The sequence below is a fragment of the Haemorhous mexicanus genome, chromosome 6, assembly GCF_027477595.1.
Source record: "Haemorhous mexicanus isolate bHaeMex1 chromosome 6, bHaeMex1.pri, whole genome shotgun sequence".
Classification (NCBI taxonomy): Eukaryota; Metazoa; Chordata; class Aves; order Passeriformes; family Fringillidae; genus Haemorhous; species Haemorhous mexicanus.
The window spans coordinates 55,666,145-55,689,802 of record NC_082346.1 but is presented as its reverse complement, the minus strand read 5'-3'; the positions used below and the strand labels follow the sequence as shown (position 1 = coordinate 55,689,802).

At 42.4% G+C, this 23,658-nt stretch overlaps 1 protein-coding gene across 16 annotated transcripts in view; it reads right to left on the bottom strand.

Annotated features, from left to right (window-relative positions):
• TRAF3 (TNF receptor associated factor 3) overlaps positions 1 to 22,787 on the bottom strand; it is a 69,974-nt gene extending 47,187 nt beyond the window's left edge. For 4 of the 16 annotated variants that reach the window (XM_059850364.1, XM_059850378.1, XM_059850379.1 and 1 more), the window contains exons 1-2: positions 22,630 to 22,786; positions 21,613 to 21,669 (exon numbers count right to left, since the gene is read on the bottom strand). The gene's annotated coding sequence lies outside the window, so the exon portion shown is untranslated. Of the gene's footprint in view, positions 1 to 1,522; positions 1,667 to 2,561; positions 3,163 to 7,598; positions 7,988 to 8,057; positions 8,201 to 9,698; positions 9,824 to 21,612; positions 21,670 to 22,270; positions 22,406 to 22,629 lie in introns of those variants that run through there. The other 12 variants (XM_059850376.1, XM_059850381.1, XM_059850367.1 and 9 more) reach the window with 11 other exon arrangements.
• Between the last annotated feature and the right edge of the window lie 871 nt (positions 22,788 to 23,658).

Below are 23,658 nucleotides of genomic sequence, written 5' to 3'. Positions count from 1 at the left end.
CTTCATCAGTGCACTAACACAAGACATAGGGCTGGCAACAACTGTAATTATGGCAAATCCATGGTATCTTAAATTCAGCTGAGAGAGGACAATCCTAAGTTTCTCTCACTTCCCACAAGAAAATTTTACATCTTTTATGATATGTCATCACCCCGTTTTTTAAAACCATCTCCAGATATTTTTTTTAAAAGTGGCCTAAGCCAAATGTAATAGGCACATAAGAGATCATCTCTCTTTGTACAAACTTTTTGTACTCATACACTTCCCTTTATATACCCCTTTTTTCTCTCATCTGCTCAGTTTTGACCAGTAATTCCAATCAAGTTCTCCACTACCCCATTCAAGGTTTACTTTGATGCTCTACAAAAAAAAAAAAAAAAAAAAAAAATCAACAACACAGATGCCAGGAGAATATATTGTAAAAACCTATTTTTCATCCTATCAACAGTGCAATGATGAATTGCTGAAGGGATTGCACATGAAAATTCAGACCAAGGTCATCAAAATAACTGCTCATTCTCACAAAAGACCGTACTCCATTTTTGAAGTAGAGGAGGAAATTTTATGTGCATGACTAGAATTAAAAACGAAGGAAAACAGATTTCAAGCACCTACTTCACGGTAGTAGTAAGACTGCTTAGGTAAAATGTTCTCTTCTACCCAAATACTCATGCTTTAGGAGAAGAAAAAAAAATATTATATCCTTAATAAATGTAACAGCAATTTGTCTCCTAACCAGTACCTAGCAAGCTCATGAAGTTTGGATTGAGTACAGCCCAGTTCAGCCATGCACTCAAACACAAGACAAAAGAAACCTTTGAGAGAAAGTATATCAAACTGTAATTCCAAATAAATCTCCTTCTGAGTATACCCAATGCTGTCTATTTTTTGTGTTTGACAAATGTGAGAACGTTCCTAGCAGCCAAAAAAAACCTTACATTAAAAACAAAAGGACTTTACCATATCAGAGCCACAGAAAGCAGTGGCAGTGCCACCAAAGAACAAGCCATATATGTGAATACAATTTCAGGTAACACACAAGTCAAGTTACAAGCATTAGAAGTTTAAAGGTGAGTGTCCAAACTCACAGTAACACAATTCCATTAAATTTATGTATTTTCTTAGGCTCTAACCTTTAGAAAAGCTTCAACTTAAGAACAGGTTACAGGACCCTTTCCTATTTAAATACCTCTTCAGTACCACAGATGCTGCCAGAATGGCATAAAGGTTGAAATCCTTTACAGTTCTTGGCCAGCCTCTGTTCTTACTGCTTTTTCTAACCTCTTCCCTAATTATCTGCTAACAGGTAAACTCCTATCTGTCTGGAAATTATATGTTCCTTTTCATGCAACAATTCTCCTTCAGAGACAACAGAAGAGACTATAATATTAAAACCAGAGCTGTTAGCTTAAATAAAAGCTCTTGATTTCCAAAGTCCATGCAGCAGCTTTCTTGATCAAATCTGTACACTTCTCCTTTTCCCACACCTCCCCCAGATTTGGAAGACTCTCTGATTGCTTACATTTCCTTCGTTTTATTTGAATCTCATTTGATCCGCAGCTTGAGAAGAAAGAAGAATAGGCTTTCTCAATTCTCTGATAGGGCTCTCTTTACTCCTGCCAATAAAGGGAGCTTTGCTACAGTCTGCCTGGTTTCTTTCTTTGCCCTGAAGAAAGAAAGAGTTTGAGTTACATTACCTTCATTCAAAAACACTGTAACAAGCTTCTCAGAATCCATCAAGTTACATCTTTAGTTTCATTAGACCATCAAACTAATTCTTAATGATGAACTTTAAAAATAACCTATACGTAAGATATATAACAAAGAACAGTACAAAAAACATAGCAACATGATTTTTAAACTATTGTTTTCTTCTCCTCCACTATTGCTCACAAATGACTCAACAAAATAGCATTAAAGGAGGGCATGCACAGTTAAAATCACAGCTATAATTTCTTGCTTTCACACACACACAAAAACTTCTGCACCCAGATACACTGCGGGTCATTACAGACTGTGGAAACTCTTCAAAGCAGTGCCATTTTCTTGGAAAGTCTGATAAATTCCATTTGAAAACACCAGCTCAATTCTGGGAAAGTAATTAAGTGTTCTGCACAGCAAAACACCCCACAACAATATTCCAAGAGGTCATTACAAGTAAGCAACTCCGTTTGGGGAAGTTTGTTTGATCCTGGAATTTTTACAAGCACAGAGAAAAAGAAAAAAATGGTCCTGAAGGTAATTGATACAGATCTTCATCAATATCTATGTGCATTCTTAAACGTGACAGCAAAGTTCAACGAATGCTACCACAACGCCCAGGTCACCGCCACACAAAGCCTGACATGCCCACGGCCTCTCTCACCCTCACACGTCAAGGCCAAATTTTGTGAGCCACCTGGCCGAGTACAATACAGAGCCAAAGCACAGGAATTTCACAGGAATTTCACAGGAATTTCACAGGAATTTCACAGGAATTTCACAGGAATTTCACAGGAATTTCACAGGAATTTCACAGGAATTTCAGCCACTCAGCTCTTGTCAGTGAACTTTGCACCCACCTAGCCCAGAGTGCAGGAGGGCGCTGTGGCCAAGCCGGGCTACTCCGCGGTGCCAGGGCAGCGACGGTCCCGGGCGGGCCGGGGCAGGCCGGCAGCGAGGGCCCGGCCGGGCAGCGCGCTCCCCGCCGTCATCCTGCACACAGCCGGGGACAGGATCGGCCTCAGCAGTCACAGTCACACAGATGGGCCTCAGCCGTCACACAGCTCGGTCTCAGCAGTCACACAGCTGGCTACGGAAGGTCACAGTGTCACAGAAATGCTTACCTGGCCCTACACGCGCCGGGCTTTCGCTCCCCTTGCCACAGCTGAAGTGCGGGACTTTGTACCACGAGACCAAGATAGCACTTAGCCACAAAGAAGGAATGCCACAAACTTGCGTGCCTATCAAACAGGGGGTTTTGTGGCTTTCTGATTTTTTTTTGATCTTGGTCATGTGCTACAATTCACCTTTGGTCCTCAGGAAGTGGAAAGGAAAGGCTACTGCTGCTAACAAAGTAGCAGCAATGCTACTTTGGACCACAATCATAGTAAGTAACGCGCTAATGAGTGGTTACAGGCTCTGGCAAAACACACACAGGCCAATGAGCCAGATTGAGCTTTCATTCTAGAAACACAGTACCTGGAAAAATAGCTCAGCACTGAGATTTACAGAAAACTCCAAGAATAAATGCTTACTCAAACAAAAAGGAGATCTGCAACTGCATGCTTTCCCCACCAAAACAGTGTATAAATTACAAGCCAGCCCATTATACCTACAGGTGCCATGACAGCAGTACAAATTTCTGTACTAAACACTTACATATTAACTCAGCAAAAGACTGAAGTTCTAAAACTCTTAGCTCTGATATTGACTTCAGACACCAGTCATATCAGTGACCCCGGGCCACTGCTCCTTTGTATTCTTAGGTATAAATCCGAATGAAGTGCAGGGAGTTTTGCACTTTCAGCCTCTCCTTTCCCTCCCAAGACACCAACCAACCCCTTCCAAACCACAGAGAATTAAGGTGCCTCCAAAGTTTCACTCTTACTAAACAAGTGCACTCCACAGCTGAACAGCAGCATTAGGATAGTGCTACGTCCTTAAAAATCTGGCATGAAAAAAAATAAAATCCAGAGACATTGGTAAGACATAGAAAGGATTGGGGATTTAGCTCCTAAGATTAACATAAAAAAAGGAACATTCTCAGAACAATTGAAAATAATTGATCTTGAAAATAATTCCGTATTATATTGGAAAACCAAAGTGAAACTGACTAAAAATGAATCTTTTAATACTAATGAAGTACACATAACTGTTTCTCAACTTGAATACACTAGATAATTCAGGGAAATTACTACAAAGAATTCCAATGAATTAAAAGCAATAAAAAAGGCAATCAAAACCTTTACTTTCCAACAAGCACAGTTATTGTTGCATGCTACAACACATAGAAATTACTTCCATTATCCTTTATATGTCAGTCAACAAAAAGTACCTTACCTTATTCTCCACTGTCTGAGCACAGAGGATTAAAAACAAAGTATTAGGCAGAAACTGCAGGTGTTTTGTATGAAGAAGAAAGCCCAAATCACTGCATCAATAAGCTTAGTGGCTGTCCAGCATGCCATGCACACTCTAGGGACATTTAATGGAAACTCATCCACATCCTTTTTTTTGCAAGCCTCCAGACTTCTGAATTGGAAACCCAACAGCAGCCGATCATTATCTCCTCCAAAATGCAGATCTCAGCAACACCACACTGCAAGAGGAGCCACCACAGCTTGATTTTCCCTCCTAGTAATTCCCTCCTTGCCAACTACTGCACTGCAGTCTTTCTAAGGGCTGTGCAAAGTGCAATCAGGGGAGGGCTGAAAGAGCCCAGCAAAGAAACACAGCTACAGCAAAGTTCTTCCAAATCATCTCATGACTTCCTAGTCGTGGGCTGAAACGCAGAAACTGCAGAGTTTGGTGGGATCACTTAGCATTTTCTCTGCTGCTCCTCCTCATGTTCCTGCCTGCTTTTTATTTCATTTTTCACAGGATAATTTGAGAATAGCACTTTGTGGGAAAACTGGAGTCAATGAGGGGAAAATAAACAATTTTGTTATAATAAAGCTACCTTTATTTCTCGTAACTGTAATATTTTAAGGGCTTAAAATCAAAATGTCTTGTAAGGTTTAGGATGTTTTGGTGTTTTCTCAGTTCAGGGAAGGGGGAGACACTGGTGGATTTTTTTTGCTTTGGTTGTTAAATTGGGGAGTTTAGTCAATTAACTACTTAGCACTTGGATGCTTTCCCTATACAATTAAAACGGCCGTGATTACACAACAGCAGTATTTGTGAGACAAGCGCCCAGCAGGGGCATTTGTAATTATTCCCCAAGTGTTCCACAACAGCAGCAAAAGAATGCATTCAAATATTAAAGAAGCTTTCACAGAAGCAGTGGGGTTGGAAGGGACATCTGGACACCATCCAGGCCAGTCCCCTCTGCCCAGGCAGGGTCAGGCAGAGCTGCCCAGCACAGCCACCCACCGGGTTTTGAGGATTTGCAGAGAGTGACTCTACCACCACACTGGGCAGCCTGTTGCAGTGCCTGAGCACACCCCCAGCCAAAAGCTTTTCTGGTATTCAGATGGAATTGTATCCTTTTTTATTCTTAATTTATGCCCACTACCTCTCTGGACACTGGAAGTCTAATCTCTAATTTGAGCTACCTCCATCCCCCCCACCACAGCTGTGTTTAAGAGCAAAGGGAGCAGCAAGGAGCCCTCAGTGTCAATCAGCCAGTTGTTGGCTCATTTGAAACAATAGGCTCATCACTGCTTTCCAGCCCTCTTCCTTCTGCATCCTGCAGAGCCAGGCTCGAGGCCAGATCTTTTAGCTCATCCCAGCTGCCTACCATCAGCAACCTATTATTCCTGGAGATCCAGGTCCTCCTTGGGGGAGCATCCTGCCCAGTCTCCTCTGGCTCAGCCTGGCTGGAACATTAGGCAGGGCTGAGCACCTGCTGGCAATGAGATGGAAAGCTCAGAACCCTCCACAGCCCTCTGGCACCTCCCCACCTCCAGGAGCCCCCAGGAGAGGGGCAGTGCCAGCAATCAGAGCGTGTTATATGGGCATGAGCAGAAAGGAAATGGTAGAGTTTGGAGGGAGATGCATCCTTTGGGGGTTTGGCTCAAAGCAGTGCTAAGGCTGGCTGGTTTTAGGGGCATGTTTGAAGGTTTTCTTTTCCCTTTTAAAAGGCCAGTATAATGGGCAACATAGGTATAGAGTCAGATACAATGAAAACAACTACTGCCCACTCGCCCACCAACAGATGGAGATTAATTTCTCAAAGCTGTGCTCAAGTCCTTTGCTTACTCTTTGCAGGGGCTCCTGAGTTCCCATACACTGAAACAGCAACTTTACAATTTTTGTTCTAACATGGCTTAGTTAACATTGACATTCCTGTAGTGGATAATATACACCCAATTTAGGCTCCCAAACAAAGTTTCAGTTAGTTTTATTTTCAATTTTTATCTATTGAAAAGAATTTACCACTAAAGGTCACCTTCAGCTTCAAATCCCTTCCTTGGTTTGTAGACCACATGACATACAAACATTTTAAAAACATGATCACAAATTTGAAAAGGGGAAAGAGAGGCCTGTTGGCTTTGAAACAGAAGAACAAAATCAGAAAATCTATGAAAGACTTTCTAGGTGAGTTAATGCACTTCTGTATATTTCTATTCTCCTTTGTTGAGGAACAGATCCCCCTTCTCTGATCTTACCTGGGCACCTACCAAGTTCCCATCTCTTCATATGTATTACCTTGTATAATAGGACTCCAGTCTTAAGCTGGGAACTGTCAAAAGTGAAAAAATAACTAGAAATAAGGAACACAAAAACAATTACATCTTGATAAAGTTGGGAAGAAGAAGGACTAAAAATATCTCTTTCCCCTAAAAACCAAACATAAATAGGAAAATAAGATCTTTAATTATTTTTTTGGTTTCTGCAGTTAGTCTAAGACTAGCACCTTAACACTTCTTAACCTGTTTTGCTTCAGGACAATGAAAATTACTTCAAGACAGCCATGTGTAGCCTAGCTGCTTTCTGGCAGGCATTCACATACCAGCACAGAGGCACACAAGATTTCTTAGGAAAACACCACCAAACACCTAGCACCAACTTAGAAGATGTGGCCAAGGGAAAAAAAAAAATCTTACAGAAAGATAGTAAGTCTGCTTCATAAACTGTTCATGGTCCTGTGTGGGAGAGTAAAAAATAAAGAGAAAAGTGTTCAACTATTCCAGCAGACTACTTCCTTTTCCTGCATCCTTCAGATGCTACTTCTAGATCACAACCTAAAAAGGACTTGTTATACTGTTATGTGAACCTACAAAAAGAACTTATTGTGACAAGAACAGGAACTTCTGTATATGAACACCATCATTAATTCACATCATTTATTACCACCAAGAAGTTCTTAATCACAGTGCTTAACATATGGTCTAGTAATAGTGTAGCAAAAAGCTTAATTTTTATCCCTTTCCACGAGAATTTTGAAAGAGCCTCTCTACCTTTCAGCTTTATAAAGCTGTACCTGTTCCGAGGAAAAAGCCCCAGAGTAGTCTCAGAGCATCACCTGCTGCTCCTCTGCAAAGACACAACCCCCAGCACTCACCTGAAGGACTGAAGAATTTCCTATGTTCACTTCAAGAGGCTGAAAGGAGCACGTTTCACTTCTTTTATCCATTCCTAATTTATAGCTTAAACTGAAGGCAAACAGGACTAACTTTTTTTTTAGAAGCATAATTTCTTTTTCAACTCCAGAAAAAGAAGAGTGGAACAAGGAAGGAAAGCACAACTCCAAACATATTTAAGGTACTGTTCTAAAGGATTCAGGACATTTTCTCCTCTTGCAAGTAAGGTTAAATGCAGTTTTCCAAATTAGGCTGTGGCTGCCTGAGGAAGCTGGTTACCACCTATGAGTTCTAATTGTATTTTTAATCTATTTGAAATCAAACATCCGAGGGGAAGATTTTTTTGTGAAATAGAGATAATAACTTGCTTACCTTCCTTGCAAATACAACTGATGAAACAAAAAAACCCAGCCTCCATATACTATCATGCAACTTAAGTCCACCAGGCAGAATGCAGAACTTGCCAAAAAGTTATTCTGATTGTGTGCAAGGCACACAAGGAGACAGAACAGTGCTACAAGAGGGTTTGTTTACAGAAATGAGAATGAAACCTCTTCTGACTTTTGAGGTATCACCTTCATTCATAACTAAACCAAACCCAGGCACTGAAGACGATTTGTTAAATAAATATCATCAACTCAAAGATGTGAAAATGCAGAGGAGAATGAGGCACTTTATGGTGTCATGCAATGATACCAATACTAAAAAAAATAAAAACCAAAAAACAACCCAAAAATCCCACCAAAAAAAACCCCAACTCACACAACTGTCATGAGGTTTCTCAACATACATATTAAAAACATACACAGCAGAAGAATCGTTCCTACCTACCTGTTTACATGAAAAAAATTTCCCAACACAAACCCCAGTGACACACAAGCCTGCAGTCTGTGCTCCGACAGATTAATATATTGTTTCCCACTGCTGAGAGCTGGTCTTGATTCAGTTAAAGCCTAAGCACTTAGGCTTTCCTGCTGGGAAACAAACAAGTCAAGTCGGTTTCAAGCATCTCCTATTAATACACAGAAACAATTCTCACAAGCCTGAAGGCAAAAAAAGAAAAATAGTAGGTAAAGGCTGCACTAAACCATAACAAACTACAGCAAATCAAAAAGCTGCACTGAAACCTACTAGTTCACTAGAAAATTCATTACAAAAGTCTGTTTACTTCATGGAGGAAGCCATCAGTGAGTCAGTATCTACAAGAATGTTTTACATAATGGGAAAATTTTTATTGGCCAGAGGTTCACAGTGTTCTTAAATTTCCAGAAACTGCAGATGTAAAGATACTTCTGTTAACCTAAACCAAAACCAAGAAAAGAAACTATCTGAGATGACACTCCATTTCACAACACAGCTCTACTGCTCTTCAACCTTCTCAGCACAGGAAAGACTTACACTCTGATATCAAAGGATGGAAATGTGAACACTGGAAACAGAGGTAGCTTTTAGACTACCACCAAATGGCATTAAAACATATTAGCCAGCATAAAATCTTGGTTAGCACATTGTTGCCATTTCTGAGCTGTGACACTAAGAACTGAAGTAGTTTAAGGAACCAGTTTTACTCTTGTAGAAAATTAGTGAGCCAGTCAGAAGGTATTTACAAGAAAGCATGATACCATCTTAGTTCTTCCATTTTCACTTTACTTGTAAAAGCTAATAAGAGAGCCAAGAATCATTAGTCAATAATGAACTGAAAGGAGTTCCTTCCTTCTTTTAACAAGGAAAACTTGCTGCAACACCACTGCAGTATAAAATCCAGTTTACTCAAACTAAAGTAGCTTGAATGAAAAAAATCCTTCCTCAGCTTTCAGAGGGCCGATAACAGTTTAAGGATTATATTTAAGAACCAAAGAGTAAATTCAAAACACTCCACAGGTTACATTATTCCTCTTAATCTGCTAAAAATTACCAATTTAAAAATGCAAATTTTATTTTAGTTGCTGCTTTTAAAATATTTTGAATGATACTTAATAGTAAGCATTTTCATCACACAACTTTTTGGAAGTTGGGAATTTAATAAATACTTTTTAATTAATGTAATAGATCATGCACGCACAAGTATCAGGATTAGAGGTCCAAAAAGAGACAAAATTACGAAGCTGCTCATAAACTAAAGCCCATGTGTTAAATTTCAAAAGCACAGAGATCACATTTGTTTTAGTACTGGAGTAGTATAATTCTATTACCATGACAGTGCAAAACAACTTTCCTAGCAGGCCACAAAGCATTCAGAGGGACACAGGATCAGAAGCTCAAATTCAGAAAATTAGGTTCATATTCAGCCAACCCTTAATGCTGGCACTCCATAATGCAATATACGATCAACTGTTTCTATAGTTCTTATTTTTTTATCTGCTTTTGGTGATGCAAATCCTTTCTAAAGTATTCTGTTCTACTGATACATTCTCACCCCCCCACAGTACATCAAGACATCCCATCTCATTTTTCTTCTCATAAACAATTTACCTATGTATTTGCCAGCAAAAGCCACGTTGATGGTAACAGAAGAACCAACGAGAAAGGTCTTGTGACTCAAGTAACTCTATGCTTCTTTTTAAATTGAAACCTAGTGATGGGGGCTGCCTCCACTGCCCAACAGAACCAACCTGTAATTACGGAGAAAGACAAAAAAAGCACATGCAGAACAGAAAACAGAAAGCATGTTCCTTTCTGTTCTCTGCTGAGGCACCCATTCATCTGAAGGCCTGAATTCTAAGCCTGTAACATGCAGGCCAAGAGCAGAAAAGCTGCTGCACTGCTCAAGTACAAATGTGGTAATTACCAAAGCATGCTCTTGGGTCCTCAGCACAGTTCCCCATGTGTCCATCGGCTCACATGGAGAGCAAAGAGCAGCACAGCTCTGTTTCCTGGGATAATGAACTCTGCTCCTCACCTGCAACCAGACTCTTCCGGCCAGTCTTGACAGTGCTGTACTTACATGGACCTCACCATCTTTATCCACACACAGGTGTAAGACCTCACCCTCCATGAACTGGCAGGCTGCACTCCTGACTAGCCTTACTAAAAAACTACAGCCAGAAAAATATTGGCTTTGTGGGTCTGCCGCAGGCCTTCCACTCAAATCTCAAGAGCAAGCACAGCTCTTCCTACAATGTTAAACATCTGGAAATCAGGCTGGAGCAAGCTTAATCTGCTACTTTGCAAGATGGCCCTACAGAGTTCAGAACCCTTGGAGCTACTCTTACAAGCTAAGGTAACACCATAAAACCCATTGCCTCGATTCAGATAGGAACATAATGGCAGAGAAGCTTCAGTGATTCTTTTCTAATGCTGTAACTCCACATGGTACAGGGAAGGATCTCAGTACAGTAATCTGAAACACAAAACTCACAGTACAAATTAAAAAAAAAACTCCAAATAAAACAAACTAATCACACAAGAAATAAAATACTAATAAAAAACCTAGAGCAGAGACAAAGGATGAATTAGAAAAGCAAATCCTTGCAGCAGCAACAAACAGATGTGTTCCAGCCTACAGAACAGCCCCTGCTCTAGGCCTCAAATGAATGAGAAAAAGGAGAGGATGAAAGCAGGCAGAACACCACTCCACACCTGAAAGACTCCTAATTCTGTAATGGACACTTGTGTCTTTCTAGCATGCCTGCACACAGTGCTCTGCCCTGTGTGGCATACCCGCTCCTCAGACATCACACCTCCAGTCCAACTACCCCAAGTCTGAGTACACACTGGAGACAACCCTGAAGCCTTCTGTGTTTAGACAGCCACCAGAAACAGTTACATCTGGGCAGACTGCAGGCAGTGGTCACTGGTTTAACATGTGAACACTCCAACATCTATTCCCCCATGCATTTCTCCCTCATTTGGTTCTATCAGTTAACATAATGCTGAAAATTCATCAGCCTCATTTCAATTCTCACACTGCCTGCTTTTCCAAAGCTAGTTTGGATTGTCTAACTAGTTCTGCCACAGTCACAGCAAAGCTGTGATACTGTCAAAGAGGACTGATTGACCACAGTGGGTATCTGCAGGAAGAATGACCCCAAGTCACTGCTTAGCCTAGTTAGTGAAAACAGATTAATAGCCTACATCATCTTAGAACAATGGAAGCTGAACTCTTCTGTATTAATTTACAGCCATTGTACAGTAGCATCTTCACTTTTGCAGTGAACATCTGGATAAGTAGGGTAGCTGTAAGGAAACACCACTCAAAAGTCACTTGTGTGACTTTCTAAAGCCTTCTTAAAAATATTTCTATTTACAGGAAAATGAGCAGAGACCAGAAGAACAGAGAGACATCAGTTTAAGGAATGTATCATATGGGCTCAGGGAGCTCTAACAAGGAATAAGGCCATACAGAACATTATTAAAACTCTCATTAAATGCTCTTGTTTCTGTTTTATTAAATATATGGAATACTTGGCAATAGGCTCTAATGCTTGAGCCCCGGTAACTGACTACAACATTAAGATATTGGTACATCTTTATTTGGCCTTCCCACCTTTTCCTTGAAATTTACTATGCTTGCAGTAGTGAAAAAAAACTCAAAAACCAAAACAAGAGAAAACCAAACCCAAACCTAAAATCATGACAAAATCATGGTTTTTACAGTTCACTTTACATCATCACATAACACAGAACTCATGTTCAGCAGTGATTTAAACTAGGTTTAAAGGTAGGAAGTGAGTTCCAGTACTCTGCAGCTCTGGGCCTGCTCTGAGTGATGAAGATACATGATTTCATTTTGGTGTCACTAACAGCATCAAGCCTGACACATTGCATCTAGTCTTGACATCAGGCTCTAGCATTTCATTTAATAACTCAGGACAGCCATCCATATTTATTATCAAGAGCTTTCCTGTACATCTATAAATTCCTGCCCAGGCACAAGGGACTTGTACTCATTTCTCAAAAGGTATCTGTGCAAATAAAATCCTTCATTTCTGCAAAATCTCCTGTTTGATCATTCATTTACTACTTTTTTCTTTTTAAGCAGAAATATACTATCCCACTCATTTTTGGTGGGTGTATCACAACCCTGCTCTCATCACTCCCCCTAGGCCTCCCCTCACTACTTTCTTCACCTAAAAATAAACCAGACACAACATCAATGCATTACAATATATTGTCACTTCTTCCCTGCCCTGACTACATCCTCTCTGATCAACATGACAGTGGGATATACTGTTGGATGCCATTTTGGCTGCAGGAGCAACAATTATTCCTCAATCTGGAGTTGAAGCACAGCAAAATGCAATGACAAATCCTTTTAATTGCCAAATCTTAGTCTGTAAACAGAGTCAGTCTCCTAACCACTTGAAAGTCAAGGCAGGAGGGAGGAAGCAAGGCTGGGTTTTGTTAATTTTTATGTATCTACTAAGACAGTGCAGAATACTATTAGCCTTCTCTCCATACACCATCCTGGAAAGTGTCAGAATCAAGACTTTCTATTCAAGGTGACCAAGTACAATTTTCTTCCTTCCTGATTGGTTTCCACCTTCAGCTTTGGCCTCACTCATCAAACCAATCACAAAACCAAGGAATGACAAGTTCACATTTGATACGACGTCGTATGGCTGGACATCACAGCTGCCATCTTCTAACTGCCCCTTTAAGGGTTATTATCAGCCAACTCAAAGTTATTAGCAAACTGATAAAACACTAATGGCTAAGTTCTCTCACACAACAATTTGTTCAATTTTCCACTTATCACACTGAGTTATTCCAAAATAAATGATTAAGATCAAGAAGAATCATCCCCCTGCCTATTACTTGAACCTGTTATATTAGTTACTGTTATATTTTGAGGAACTAACAGCATCTGACAATCACACATTTTAATCCTGGCCAAGGTTAGAAAGCCAACCAAAATTTTTACAAACTTCTCTATTTCTCTTTGAAAACCGAAAGAGAGCATGTGACACCCACTGGCTCTCTCACACCACTTCAACAGCTGTTAAACTCAGGTCAAGACTGTTAAGCTAGGCTTCCAGCTGCTAGATCTGAAATTATTTAAACTTTCTAACTCTAAGAAGTGGCTTTGTGCTATGCAACGTCTTCTTCAAAAGAAAGAAAATAGGATTAGTCTCAGTTTCTTATGAAAAAACACATCTCTTGCACTTCTTGCTCAGTGCTTTTTAATGCTACTAAACATTTTTTGCTAGCTGGCTATAGTTACCTTGATTCTGTAAATCACACTAAAAATACTTCTACCTGTATGCAAAGAGAACCCAGTGTGACTAAACTGATTGCTCTTGGCCAACACCATTTCTAAAAATTAAGTTTGGGGTTTTTTTTCTACTTACAGCCCTGTGGTGTGGGAGAATTCAGAGACCTCAGCAACCTCATTCTGTTATCTTTGAAGCAACCCTACCAGCAAGGAGTACTTAACAAATTCACCTTTAATTTAGTTCGTATCTCAGCTCTAACTACTGCAGAGAGAGACAAGGGTCTAATCACAGGTGCTTAGTACAATCCCAGATGCCAAGTCCTGTGTAGAACTGGCAGATAAAAGAGTTTAGCCATATCTCATACTTTTTGAGCATCACTTCACACCACAGGGGACAACCTACAGCATTTAAGGTGGTACTCAGTGCTTCTGTGCGTAGGCACCATCTTTGTTCCCTTAGGTTTTTCTAAAGTCAGTAGTCAGTCCGGGCTTAGGCAAAGAAATACCATCATGATGTGTTTAAGTTACAACACAGCTCTTTAAAATGAAATGCTAGTAGACAGGGTAAAAGAGATCATAGGAACTCAAAAGATTCACAAGAGCTGTTAATAGTCTAATTAATTTTGGGATTTTTAAATCAAGTATTTCTTGAGACTGCAGTTCTTTAATGCTACAGTATCCCCATCTACATGGCAGTAGAGTATGAACATAATGGAGTCAACACTTGCACAGATGAGAGCTACAACAGAGGCAGCTGCTAAAATCTAAATCACCCACACAAAATGCATATGATTGATTCCTTCCATACCTCCTTCCTATGATGACAGCCTGTCTTTTTAGTATTTTATCTAATCACTTCAAACTGAAAAAACCCCATACCTTAGCAAGTATTTCTGCCTTTGAAAAGTTTATTTTAATAAAGAGAAGACCTTAAAAAGAAAAATACAGACATGGAAATAGTTCTAGGCAGAAGTCTGCTTCTGTTGGGTACATAAATATTTCAATCCCAGCAGCACCACCTAATGGAGAGCTCACCAATTTTCCCCCTTCTTTAACATGACAAATATTTGAGTTTGGAGGTGTTAACAACTGGTACTTTAGCACATGGCCTAATTATTATCCTATAAAATCTGATTAGCTACAAGAGAAGCCAAACCATTTCTCCATAGACAATCACAGTCCTTTTTTCTGCACACACCCACGTCACATTCATACAGAAATTTCTTAAGTATACAAGACCTTTGTTTAACCAGGAGATAAGATTTTAGGAAGATTTTAGTTAGAAACTTTTAAAAAACCCCAAACAACAATAGCTGTGCAGCAGTTCCAGCTACCTTAGGCATGTTTCAACTTGCCCTCAGAAAGGAAAACAGAGCTGTCACTACCTCTGAAGTGTACAGAACACTGACAAACCCCAACCTAAGATGATGTTATGAAGTTATGCATTCCCAGACATGTTCAGGATGCAATTGTGCTACAACACACTCTATGGGAGATGCGCAGCAATTTATTGTAAGCACCAATAAAGTGTGCAGCATGATGCCTGCTGTAAACATCCATCATTTATCTCTTGCCAACAGACATGACAGAACTTATGTATAACTGGACACATAAGAAGTCTATTTTTCTTCACTGCCTTTTGTCCTCCGTGTTCATTTTATAAATCACAACACTGTAAGTAAGGGTTCAACTGCCTTGAACTTTTCCAATTAACTCAGCACATGGACACTTGTTCTGGAATAACTGCCTTTTTATGTATGGCTCAGAGGAGTCAAAGTCTGTCTGCCCAAGCTCATCTCAGAACAGTCAACTAATATACTAAGAGTTCATACTAAAAAAAAAAACAAACAAAAACACCACCAAAATCTTATCATTAATTCTGCAAAATTACAGCATCATACTTTGGCTATATGTACTAAAAGCTTTATTTACACAAACAGGATAATTCCAAGCTTCTTCCTCATTTATTTTGAGAGAGTCTCCTCTGCAAAAATATACAGAATGCAGTGGGTAGATATTTATTTGCTTGTCCTAAATCAGTCTTTAAAAAGCAAACAAAAGCACACACAAAACCAACCAAACAAACAGCCCCCGCCCCCAACACAACAACAATAAAAAAATCCCAAACATCAACCAAACTACCAAAAGAGTAAATCCCCCAACACTCCCTCATGATCTTACTGGCTAAAATACTGAAAGCTGCATGTCTACATAATCTCTTTCAAAATGAAATTGCAGTTCTCAGGAATTTGCAAGAAAGAAAGAGGAATAGGGGAAATTTATGGTGCCAAGTAGTGAAAAATATCTGATGAAATTCAATACTCAAATAATAATAAACTTGTTTTAACTTCCTAGAGATTGCAAGAGAATTCTTCTGTCCATGCTCAAAACCACAGTGCTACAAAAACCACCTGCCAAACAGTATGAGCCACACAACAGCAATATCCACCAGCTGAACTACAGCAGAGGATTCATTGGCATTTCCATCACATATTGACACCATGGGTGAGTAGTGAGATGCATTTGCTAATCTGAACTATAGCATGCTCAGGTTCTGTAGATAGAAACATGATTCAACTCCTGACAGAGAACAGGATACTACTGACTTCAAGGGATACTGCATGCCATTGATTTCAAATGAAGTTAGCACAAAACCTTTGTTCCCCGCTCCCCACCAAAATACTAAATTGGAGAATGCAAAGAAAATACTACTGCATCAAAGGGGTCCAAAACTACTAGAAAGGCACACATGCAACTCAGCAGTCTTCATTAATTTAGGTATCCAACCTCCTCCTACTCAAACTGCCACATTTTGAGAACATGGCATTTTACAACCACAAGGACTTCTACCTTCATCTACTGAACATGGAACTGGTATCCTAACCAAGTTCAACCACAACAGCTGTAACGATAAAAAACATTCCCAAGCACAACATCCTTGAGACGAACAGAAAAGAGGACTGTGCAAAGAATGGAATAAGAGCAAGTGTAGAATCACAGACCTATACACTACAGACAACAGTAGGGTACACACTGCAGGGTATCTCTGGTGACCTGGAAGAGAAGAGCATGTTAATTTACCCAGAGTGGGAGGTGGGGCAGAGAGGGAATCACAGAAGCAGGTAGCTAAAGAGAGGTCAAAGAAAAGTGGATTCTGCAAACAGAAATTACTTGCAAGAGTGTGAAAATAGATACAATTCTGGAAACAGGTATTTCAAGAAAAAAAAAATTATGTAAATGGAAATAAAGGGGAGAATGCAGCTACTTTGCTCAAGTGCAGGGACAAAACCTCCTTGGAATAAAAGTCATCTGTTAGCAACTCCAAAATTGTGAGAAATCTGATTGAAAGCAGGTCAAAATAAGTCACTTCTAAGAATCAGAAGGACCAGCTGGAGAAATTAAGAGCAGTTATACTGTTTGGACAAGCATGATGGAGGAGAAGCACAGCACAGACAAGAGCAATCCATTGGTAACTGAAGAGCTTAAATGCAGGAAGAGGAGTCACTTGGGATGGTTTAAAGGAGATTGAAACAAGAACAAGTTAAATGAAAATTATGAAGTTATACTTCCTGTGCAAAAATCAAGACTTACATCTGCGAGTCATTAATTTACAATCCTCAACACACAAAGCAACCCACTCTCACAAGGTTCCTCTCTGTGGAAAGATACAGAGTGGGCACAGTCAATCTGGTGCAGCACACAAGATCTTCATTATAAAAACCTCTAATAATTGCTGTAATTATCTCTCTTTCGCATGTACAGAGATGAGGTTACAAAACAAAATCCATTCACATTGCTAAAATTTGGTTTATGAGCTGAGCTTTGCTGTGGCAAAGTAGCACAAGTACCATGCGAGCTGGCTCCACAAAATAAATTTTAAAAATGTTACTTTTCTAGAACATTCAAAGGAGTAAGCCAGGAACAAATACAAGCACAGGAACAACTATCACTGAAAAAATTCTGTCCTGTACACTCAGCTTCACAGAGCACTTCATGTTTGCTGTGGGCATCAATGGAAGAGCAAAGCAAGAGCTGTGCTGTTTCCTGTCCCACGATGCTGACGGTGCAGGATGGCACAGCTCTGCAGAGGCAGGACTGGATGCCTCCACTCAGCACTTGTAATTCACTCACTTTATCAACAGATGACGCTTGCACTGCCCTGCTGGGTCTCAGCACCTCATCATTTTTATATCCTCAGATCATAGGAAAGTACCACTATTCCCATGTTATTACAGACTGGGAAAATGGTCTGGATACGGAGCAAGAAGCTAGACACAAAACAAGCCACTCGCTGCATCAAAGTTATTTTCAGAACCCCAGTCAGCTACCACCTAAACTTGCACAACACCCAAGTTTCTCTTTTCTTTCCCAGCACATATTCCACACTTAAGAAAACATCCTGACGAGGTTGATAACCTCAGGAAGAACATCAAGTTCAAACGCATGAGAAAACAATAAACAAAACAACAGTGGATGAAGCATCAGCAGACTCATCCTGCTAATCCTAACAAAAGTCCTAACCACTTGACTGAGACATCATGCTTCCTCTCGCTCTGTGTCTTAGGCACACTCGGTTTTGATTTTTCCTGGCATGGCAAAAAGTTTCAAGAGAAGGAAGTGACACTACTCTCAACTGGCCTGTGGTTTGATGATGAGAATACTCCCCAGGGAAGTAGGAAACTTGGACTGGAATCCCCCTTCTGCCCCTGGGACTGGGACATGATGTCACATCACTCAGCACTGCAACATCAAAGCCCCTCGTTGGTTTGGCCCTAACTGAAAGGCCTAAGTACACACATCTACAGGAATGACAGAAAACCAAAGGTCTCCTGGTTTTACACTGGCACCTGCAGTGGACCATCTTCTCTTTCTTGATAGATGTCAAAGCTTGCAAGAACTAAGTGGCAGCCAGAAAGGCAATTTTCAAGACAGATGAAATCCAAATTTCTTGTTTTCCTAGACAACTACGAAAGCTGTAAAGACTCACGGCATTTTGAGCTTGTCTTCCGTGTACATATCTTACTTTATCTACAAAAATATGTTTTTCACATTAATGCAGAAACCAAAACATGAGACAAAAGTCCAGTATTACTCCAAATGTTACATTTTTCTAATTATGAGCTACCATACAGTCATCACTAAAACATGTAAAATCAAAGATTCATTACTTCTTTCACAAATATTTTTGAGAAGCGTTTACTATTTGTGCATGAAAAGATTCACTTCAGAGCATTTAAATTACTACAGAATTAGAAGCAAATTTTATCATGGCAAATAATCTACAGAATGTTTCCTCTACACATTAAAGAAAACTATTTTACAAATTTTATGAAACTGTGTAAAATAATACCAGAACTATGAAATATTCCGACTTAAGGCATTCCTGCTATGCCCACAGAGGTTCTAATGCCTGCAACCAGCAAAAATTCAAATCTTGATGTCCAGGTACACAACACCCCAAATTTCAGTAGGAGGAGTGAGCAGGGGATGGAATCCATCACACACATGTAATACTGAATTTCTGCACACACAAACATGTTGAGACTTTGCTTCCCAGGCTGCCTTGACTGGATGAACAGCAGAACTTGAAATTCTACTGAAATCACATTTTATACATACAGAGCAAAGCAGCGGGGAAGAACAACAGCAGGGAAATCAAAGGCTTAACATTTTTTGGGGGGTGGAGAGGATTAGTGACCTACAGTTGTTGTATATAATTTTAGAGACACTCGCCCTGTTAATCTAGTTACAAAGCCAACAGTCAGTAGCAATTTGAAGTCACGGTGGCAACGATATTTTTCTGTGAGGGCTCCAGAAGAGAAGATCTACGTGAAGAAAACAAACACCCCCTCAAAGAGTATGTAAATATCTCTCCCTCTCTCACACACCTATGGAATTCTCAATAGCAAATCACCTTTTGCTTGACTTTCTCCTTAAGTTCTAAGATGTTTCCAGTGGATACTTTCCTTACTTCCTTTAGATATCCTGAGAGCTTCTTTGCATTTATTTCCTTTTCTTTTCCATTACAAAAAGAGAGAGAGAACACATCTTCCTACATTGTGAGCACCTAATGATAGCTCATTATAAGGTGATTCCCTTTTTCTCCCAATTCTCTAGTCCCTCCTCCTGCTGCAAGAAAAAAGACCGAAAAAAATGAAACATTTGTGATTTGTCAAAACTAAATATACTCACCTTAAATTATCCATTTATGAGGGCATGGCATTCCAGCACAGGAAACCAATTATATTCTCTCTGCCAGCCCTTTACTACTGTAGTTTCTAAAGCACCACTTCATCACCACAGGTTAAAAAGTTTAAGATAAAACCTTGGTGCAAGTACAGCACTCCCTCTTGTGCTACAATCACACCTTTATTCTGCTGCACAAAACTGCACAACTCTCTCTCCCTAGGCTTTTTTTTCCCCCCATATTTCATTTTGAAATCTCCAATTTCTCCCACCCCTTCTGGTGTTCCCGAGCCAGACACCAAAAATTCAATGAGGTTTCAAATACAAACAATCTATTCAGAAAGTATCCACAGCTTAAAATAAACAAACAAACACACTCAAACTCAAGCCTTGGCAATTCTTTAAAGGAACTGTGCACCAGTATACAGATACCTGAAACCAATGTGTAATGAGCAATCTTCACACATCATAAGATGTAACATCTTCAACTAAGAAACACTATCATAATAAAAAAACTCCAATAAAATCCAGTAACTACATAATCTAAGAGATCGGAATGCTGTAATTTTACAGTATCTAATCATACAAGGCCAGTTTAGGATGTTGGAGTAGATTAAAGTCATTCCTATTTTTAAACTGCCTTTTCATCTGAAGAAGAGCTATGATGAGCTGCTTATCAATCAAAGATCAAGGTTTTCGGCTTTTTGTATTTTCAGCATTGCTATATCTTCTATAGAATAGCTGGACTTCAGTACCAAGAAGCCATTCCTCTTCTCTCCTTAAGTGTTCATTATGGACAAGAACAATGTAATGACCTAAAATACAACATGATCCCAAGATCATTTAAAAGACAAAATGTATTAACATGGACTAGCAAGACTTCATAAATAATCTTTGGTCACTGATGCTGATGCATCAACAGTAAATATGCTCACACAATACTCAAATTCTCTGAATCCATGCAAGAATGGTTTCTCAAAATTGCTATCATCAAACTTAATTACAGGAGGACTTCAGGAAAGCCTAAAGACTGAGTCATTTAGTACCCCCTTTGGATTAGAATTAATTTGCGTTGATACTGAATGCACTTTATGATTCTATACTCTAGGTCCAGCTATTATCAGAAGCAACTCACCAAGTCCTATTTCAGTAAAACACCTACCATTCTTGTGCTGGAACAACCCAACTTTTAAAACCCCCTAGTGCTGCCTGCTTGCAATGCCCAAGCTCATGATACATCAATGTTTCCGTTACCAAGCTCTATGACAAGGGGTTTCCCAGTGCAGCCATAAAAAACTGATTCCGTCCAAATGTTCAAGTATTTCTCACCTTGAATAAATGAATAGCCCTCTCCCTAATCACCACAAATAGCATTTAGATCTCAATCCATATGTGGTATGAGCCAATGGCTCATTTAAAAGGAAAACATGCAGTATATGGCATGGTCTCTCCAGTTCTGAACAACCATCAGTGCAGCCTTTTAATCTAGGCTTCTAGGCAAGTCAATAGCCATTTTAAATGCAGATTTTTACTAACTACTTAAATTATACTATTTCATTTGCCTAAACTAGACACTGCTAGTACACCTTTGCATCATGCACTAAACTCCTTTCCAGTCTATGAATGCAAGACCAGATTAGTGCTCAATAATGCTACGTGCATCCTACGGGGCAAATCTGCAAGGAAAAACACACTGCTCTACTCAAGAAAAAGAAAACACATAAATTACAATATAAAGTATATAAGGCTCAGATCTCAACAAGCTAGAATAGTCACAGACCCAGAGACAGCATATTTCAAATTGTATCACTGGAACTTCCCACATTTTACTACTACAGAAACAGCAAAAGATGAAAGATGCCCTAACGTGTGGTAAAGATCCACGCGGAGGAGCACATACAGTCTGTCGCGTCACACACAAGCTCTGATCGGCAGAACATGAGATTATGCCTCTTAACATTAATACAATTTCTTCTGGTTTTCTGCAGGTAATTCAGATCTCAGGCACTCAAAAGACACAAATAAATCAAGACGTAAATGCCTTACCTTCCGATTTTTACAAGCCACTGCAGTTCTCAGATTATGAGTCAGTCATAGGTTAATCTGCAGAGGAATGACTCAGTATAAACTTTTAAACATTCATGATTTTTTTCTAACCTACAACACGGCGATTCATTCAACGCGCTAAAACGCGGCGTCGCGAATCAGCGCATGAAATGAATGGCGTGAAAACAAAACACTTTTCTCTCCGCTCACGGCAGGCAGACGGGGATAGCGCAGCGCCAGTGCAGGCAGGCGGACTTTGCGAAAATACAACTCCTTGCGCGCCGATGAGGGGCAGCTCCGGCGGGTCCGGGCGCAGCCCCATGGCCGGGGAGCGGCGGGGGCTCCGCCGCAGCGGCAGCCGGGGGGACGCGCAGCCGGGACCGCGCTCCGCGCCAGGCGCGGCGCTGCCGGCAATGCCCCTTTAAAGGCCGTCGGCCCGCCCCCAGCACTGCATATGGAGGGAGCCAGGAGCGAGCGAGCTTTCTGCATTCAAACGACACATCAAACGCCGCAAGCGCCGCCGCGGCTCCCGGCTCCGCTCCGGCCTCGCCTCCCTCCGCTCCCCGCACAGGCACACGCACCGCGGGGAGCGGGGCAGAGAGCGAGAGGAGCAGGGGAGGGAAGGGGGAGGCAGGAATAAGTAAGCGAAAAGGGGCACCTGCAAAGCCCTGGAGTGCGAGTGCGTCCGGGCAGGAGAGTCCGCGCCACTCCGCCGCAGGCTGATCTATCCCCGGGCACCGGCCGCCGCCGAGGTCCCGGCACGGGCTGCGGGTGCAGCGCGCTCGGCCCCTGCCTGGCAGCAGATGCCTCGGTCAGCGCTCAGTGCCCCCGCCGGAGCGCCCCCGGCTCCCGCCGCCCGCCCGGCCCCGTCCCCCTGCCCGGAGCGCCCGAGCGCGGGCAGGCGAGCGCGGCCGGTGCCGGAGCCCCGCGCGGGAGCCGCCGCCACGGCGGCAGCGACGCTCCCGCCCTCCCTCCTTCTCCGCCGCCCAGCCGAGCCGAGCCCCGCGGCCGCCCTACCTGCGAGCGTGTGCGGGGAGCGGGGCGGCGGACGGCAGCTGGAGCCGGGCGAAGGCGACCGCCAGCCCGGCGGAAAGTCCCGACCGCTGTGCGCCGTCTCCCCCCGCCCCGCACTTCCTCTCCCGCCCGCTCGGGCTGGAAATCCCCGGCGAAGCCCGCTGCTCTGCCGGCTCCTCCCAATTACCGAGGGCGGGCCCGGCACAGCCGCTCAGCGCGCAGGCGACAGCCGGGGGCCGGGCTTGCCCTGGCCGCTGGCCCCGGCTGCACCTGATGCTGCTGTCACCCCCCCTCCCGCGGGCACGACTCGGGCGAAGGGGCCCCGCGCCCGGGGAAGGAGGCGCGGGCTGGGCTGCGGGGGACGGCGCGTCCCGCTCCGGGCCGGCGTGGTGCCGGCGGAGCCGTGGGGGCTCGGCCGGAGGGCGGGCGCTGCTGCTGGGCGCTGGAGGGAGGAAGGGCGCGGGGGATGGCGCCGGGACGCGGGGCTCCGGGAGAGCCGCTCGCTTTCCGTGCCTGTCCAGAGGGATGTGCAGCAGCCCCGCTCAAAGAGGCGCCTCGAACATAATAGCGTTTATTAAACAAAGAAAATGCCACTGGGAAGAATGGGAGGGAGCGAAAACAGCAGTTGGGAGCGGGAGAAGGGTCTGGAAGAGATCAGGAAAGAGCAGTGAGCCAGAGCCGCTCACCCCCGGGACAGGCCGGTCGGGGCGCCCCGGCAGCCGCCGGCCGTAGGTGCCAGCCCCGTGTCCCGGCGGCGGGCAGGGGGTGCAGGGTGTTCCCTGCCCGGCGCCCCGGGGGTGCGAGAAGCACTCGCGTCCCCTCCGCAGGCGACCGGGGAAAGGGGGCGGCGCTGGCAGCCCATAGAACCTGTCGCTCCCGGCAGCCAGGTGAAATAAATGCCTGCGTCGTGCTCCGCTAGCTCCGCAGCGTGTCCCGACCGGGGCATGTGTTCCGCCAGTACCGGCGGTCACGCTTTTACAGGGGGCATCGTTGGCTGTCGTGGCTTGTCGTGTCCCCGCCGCCTCACCGGGC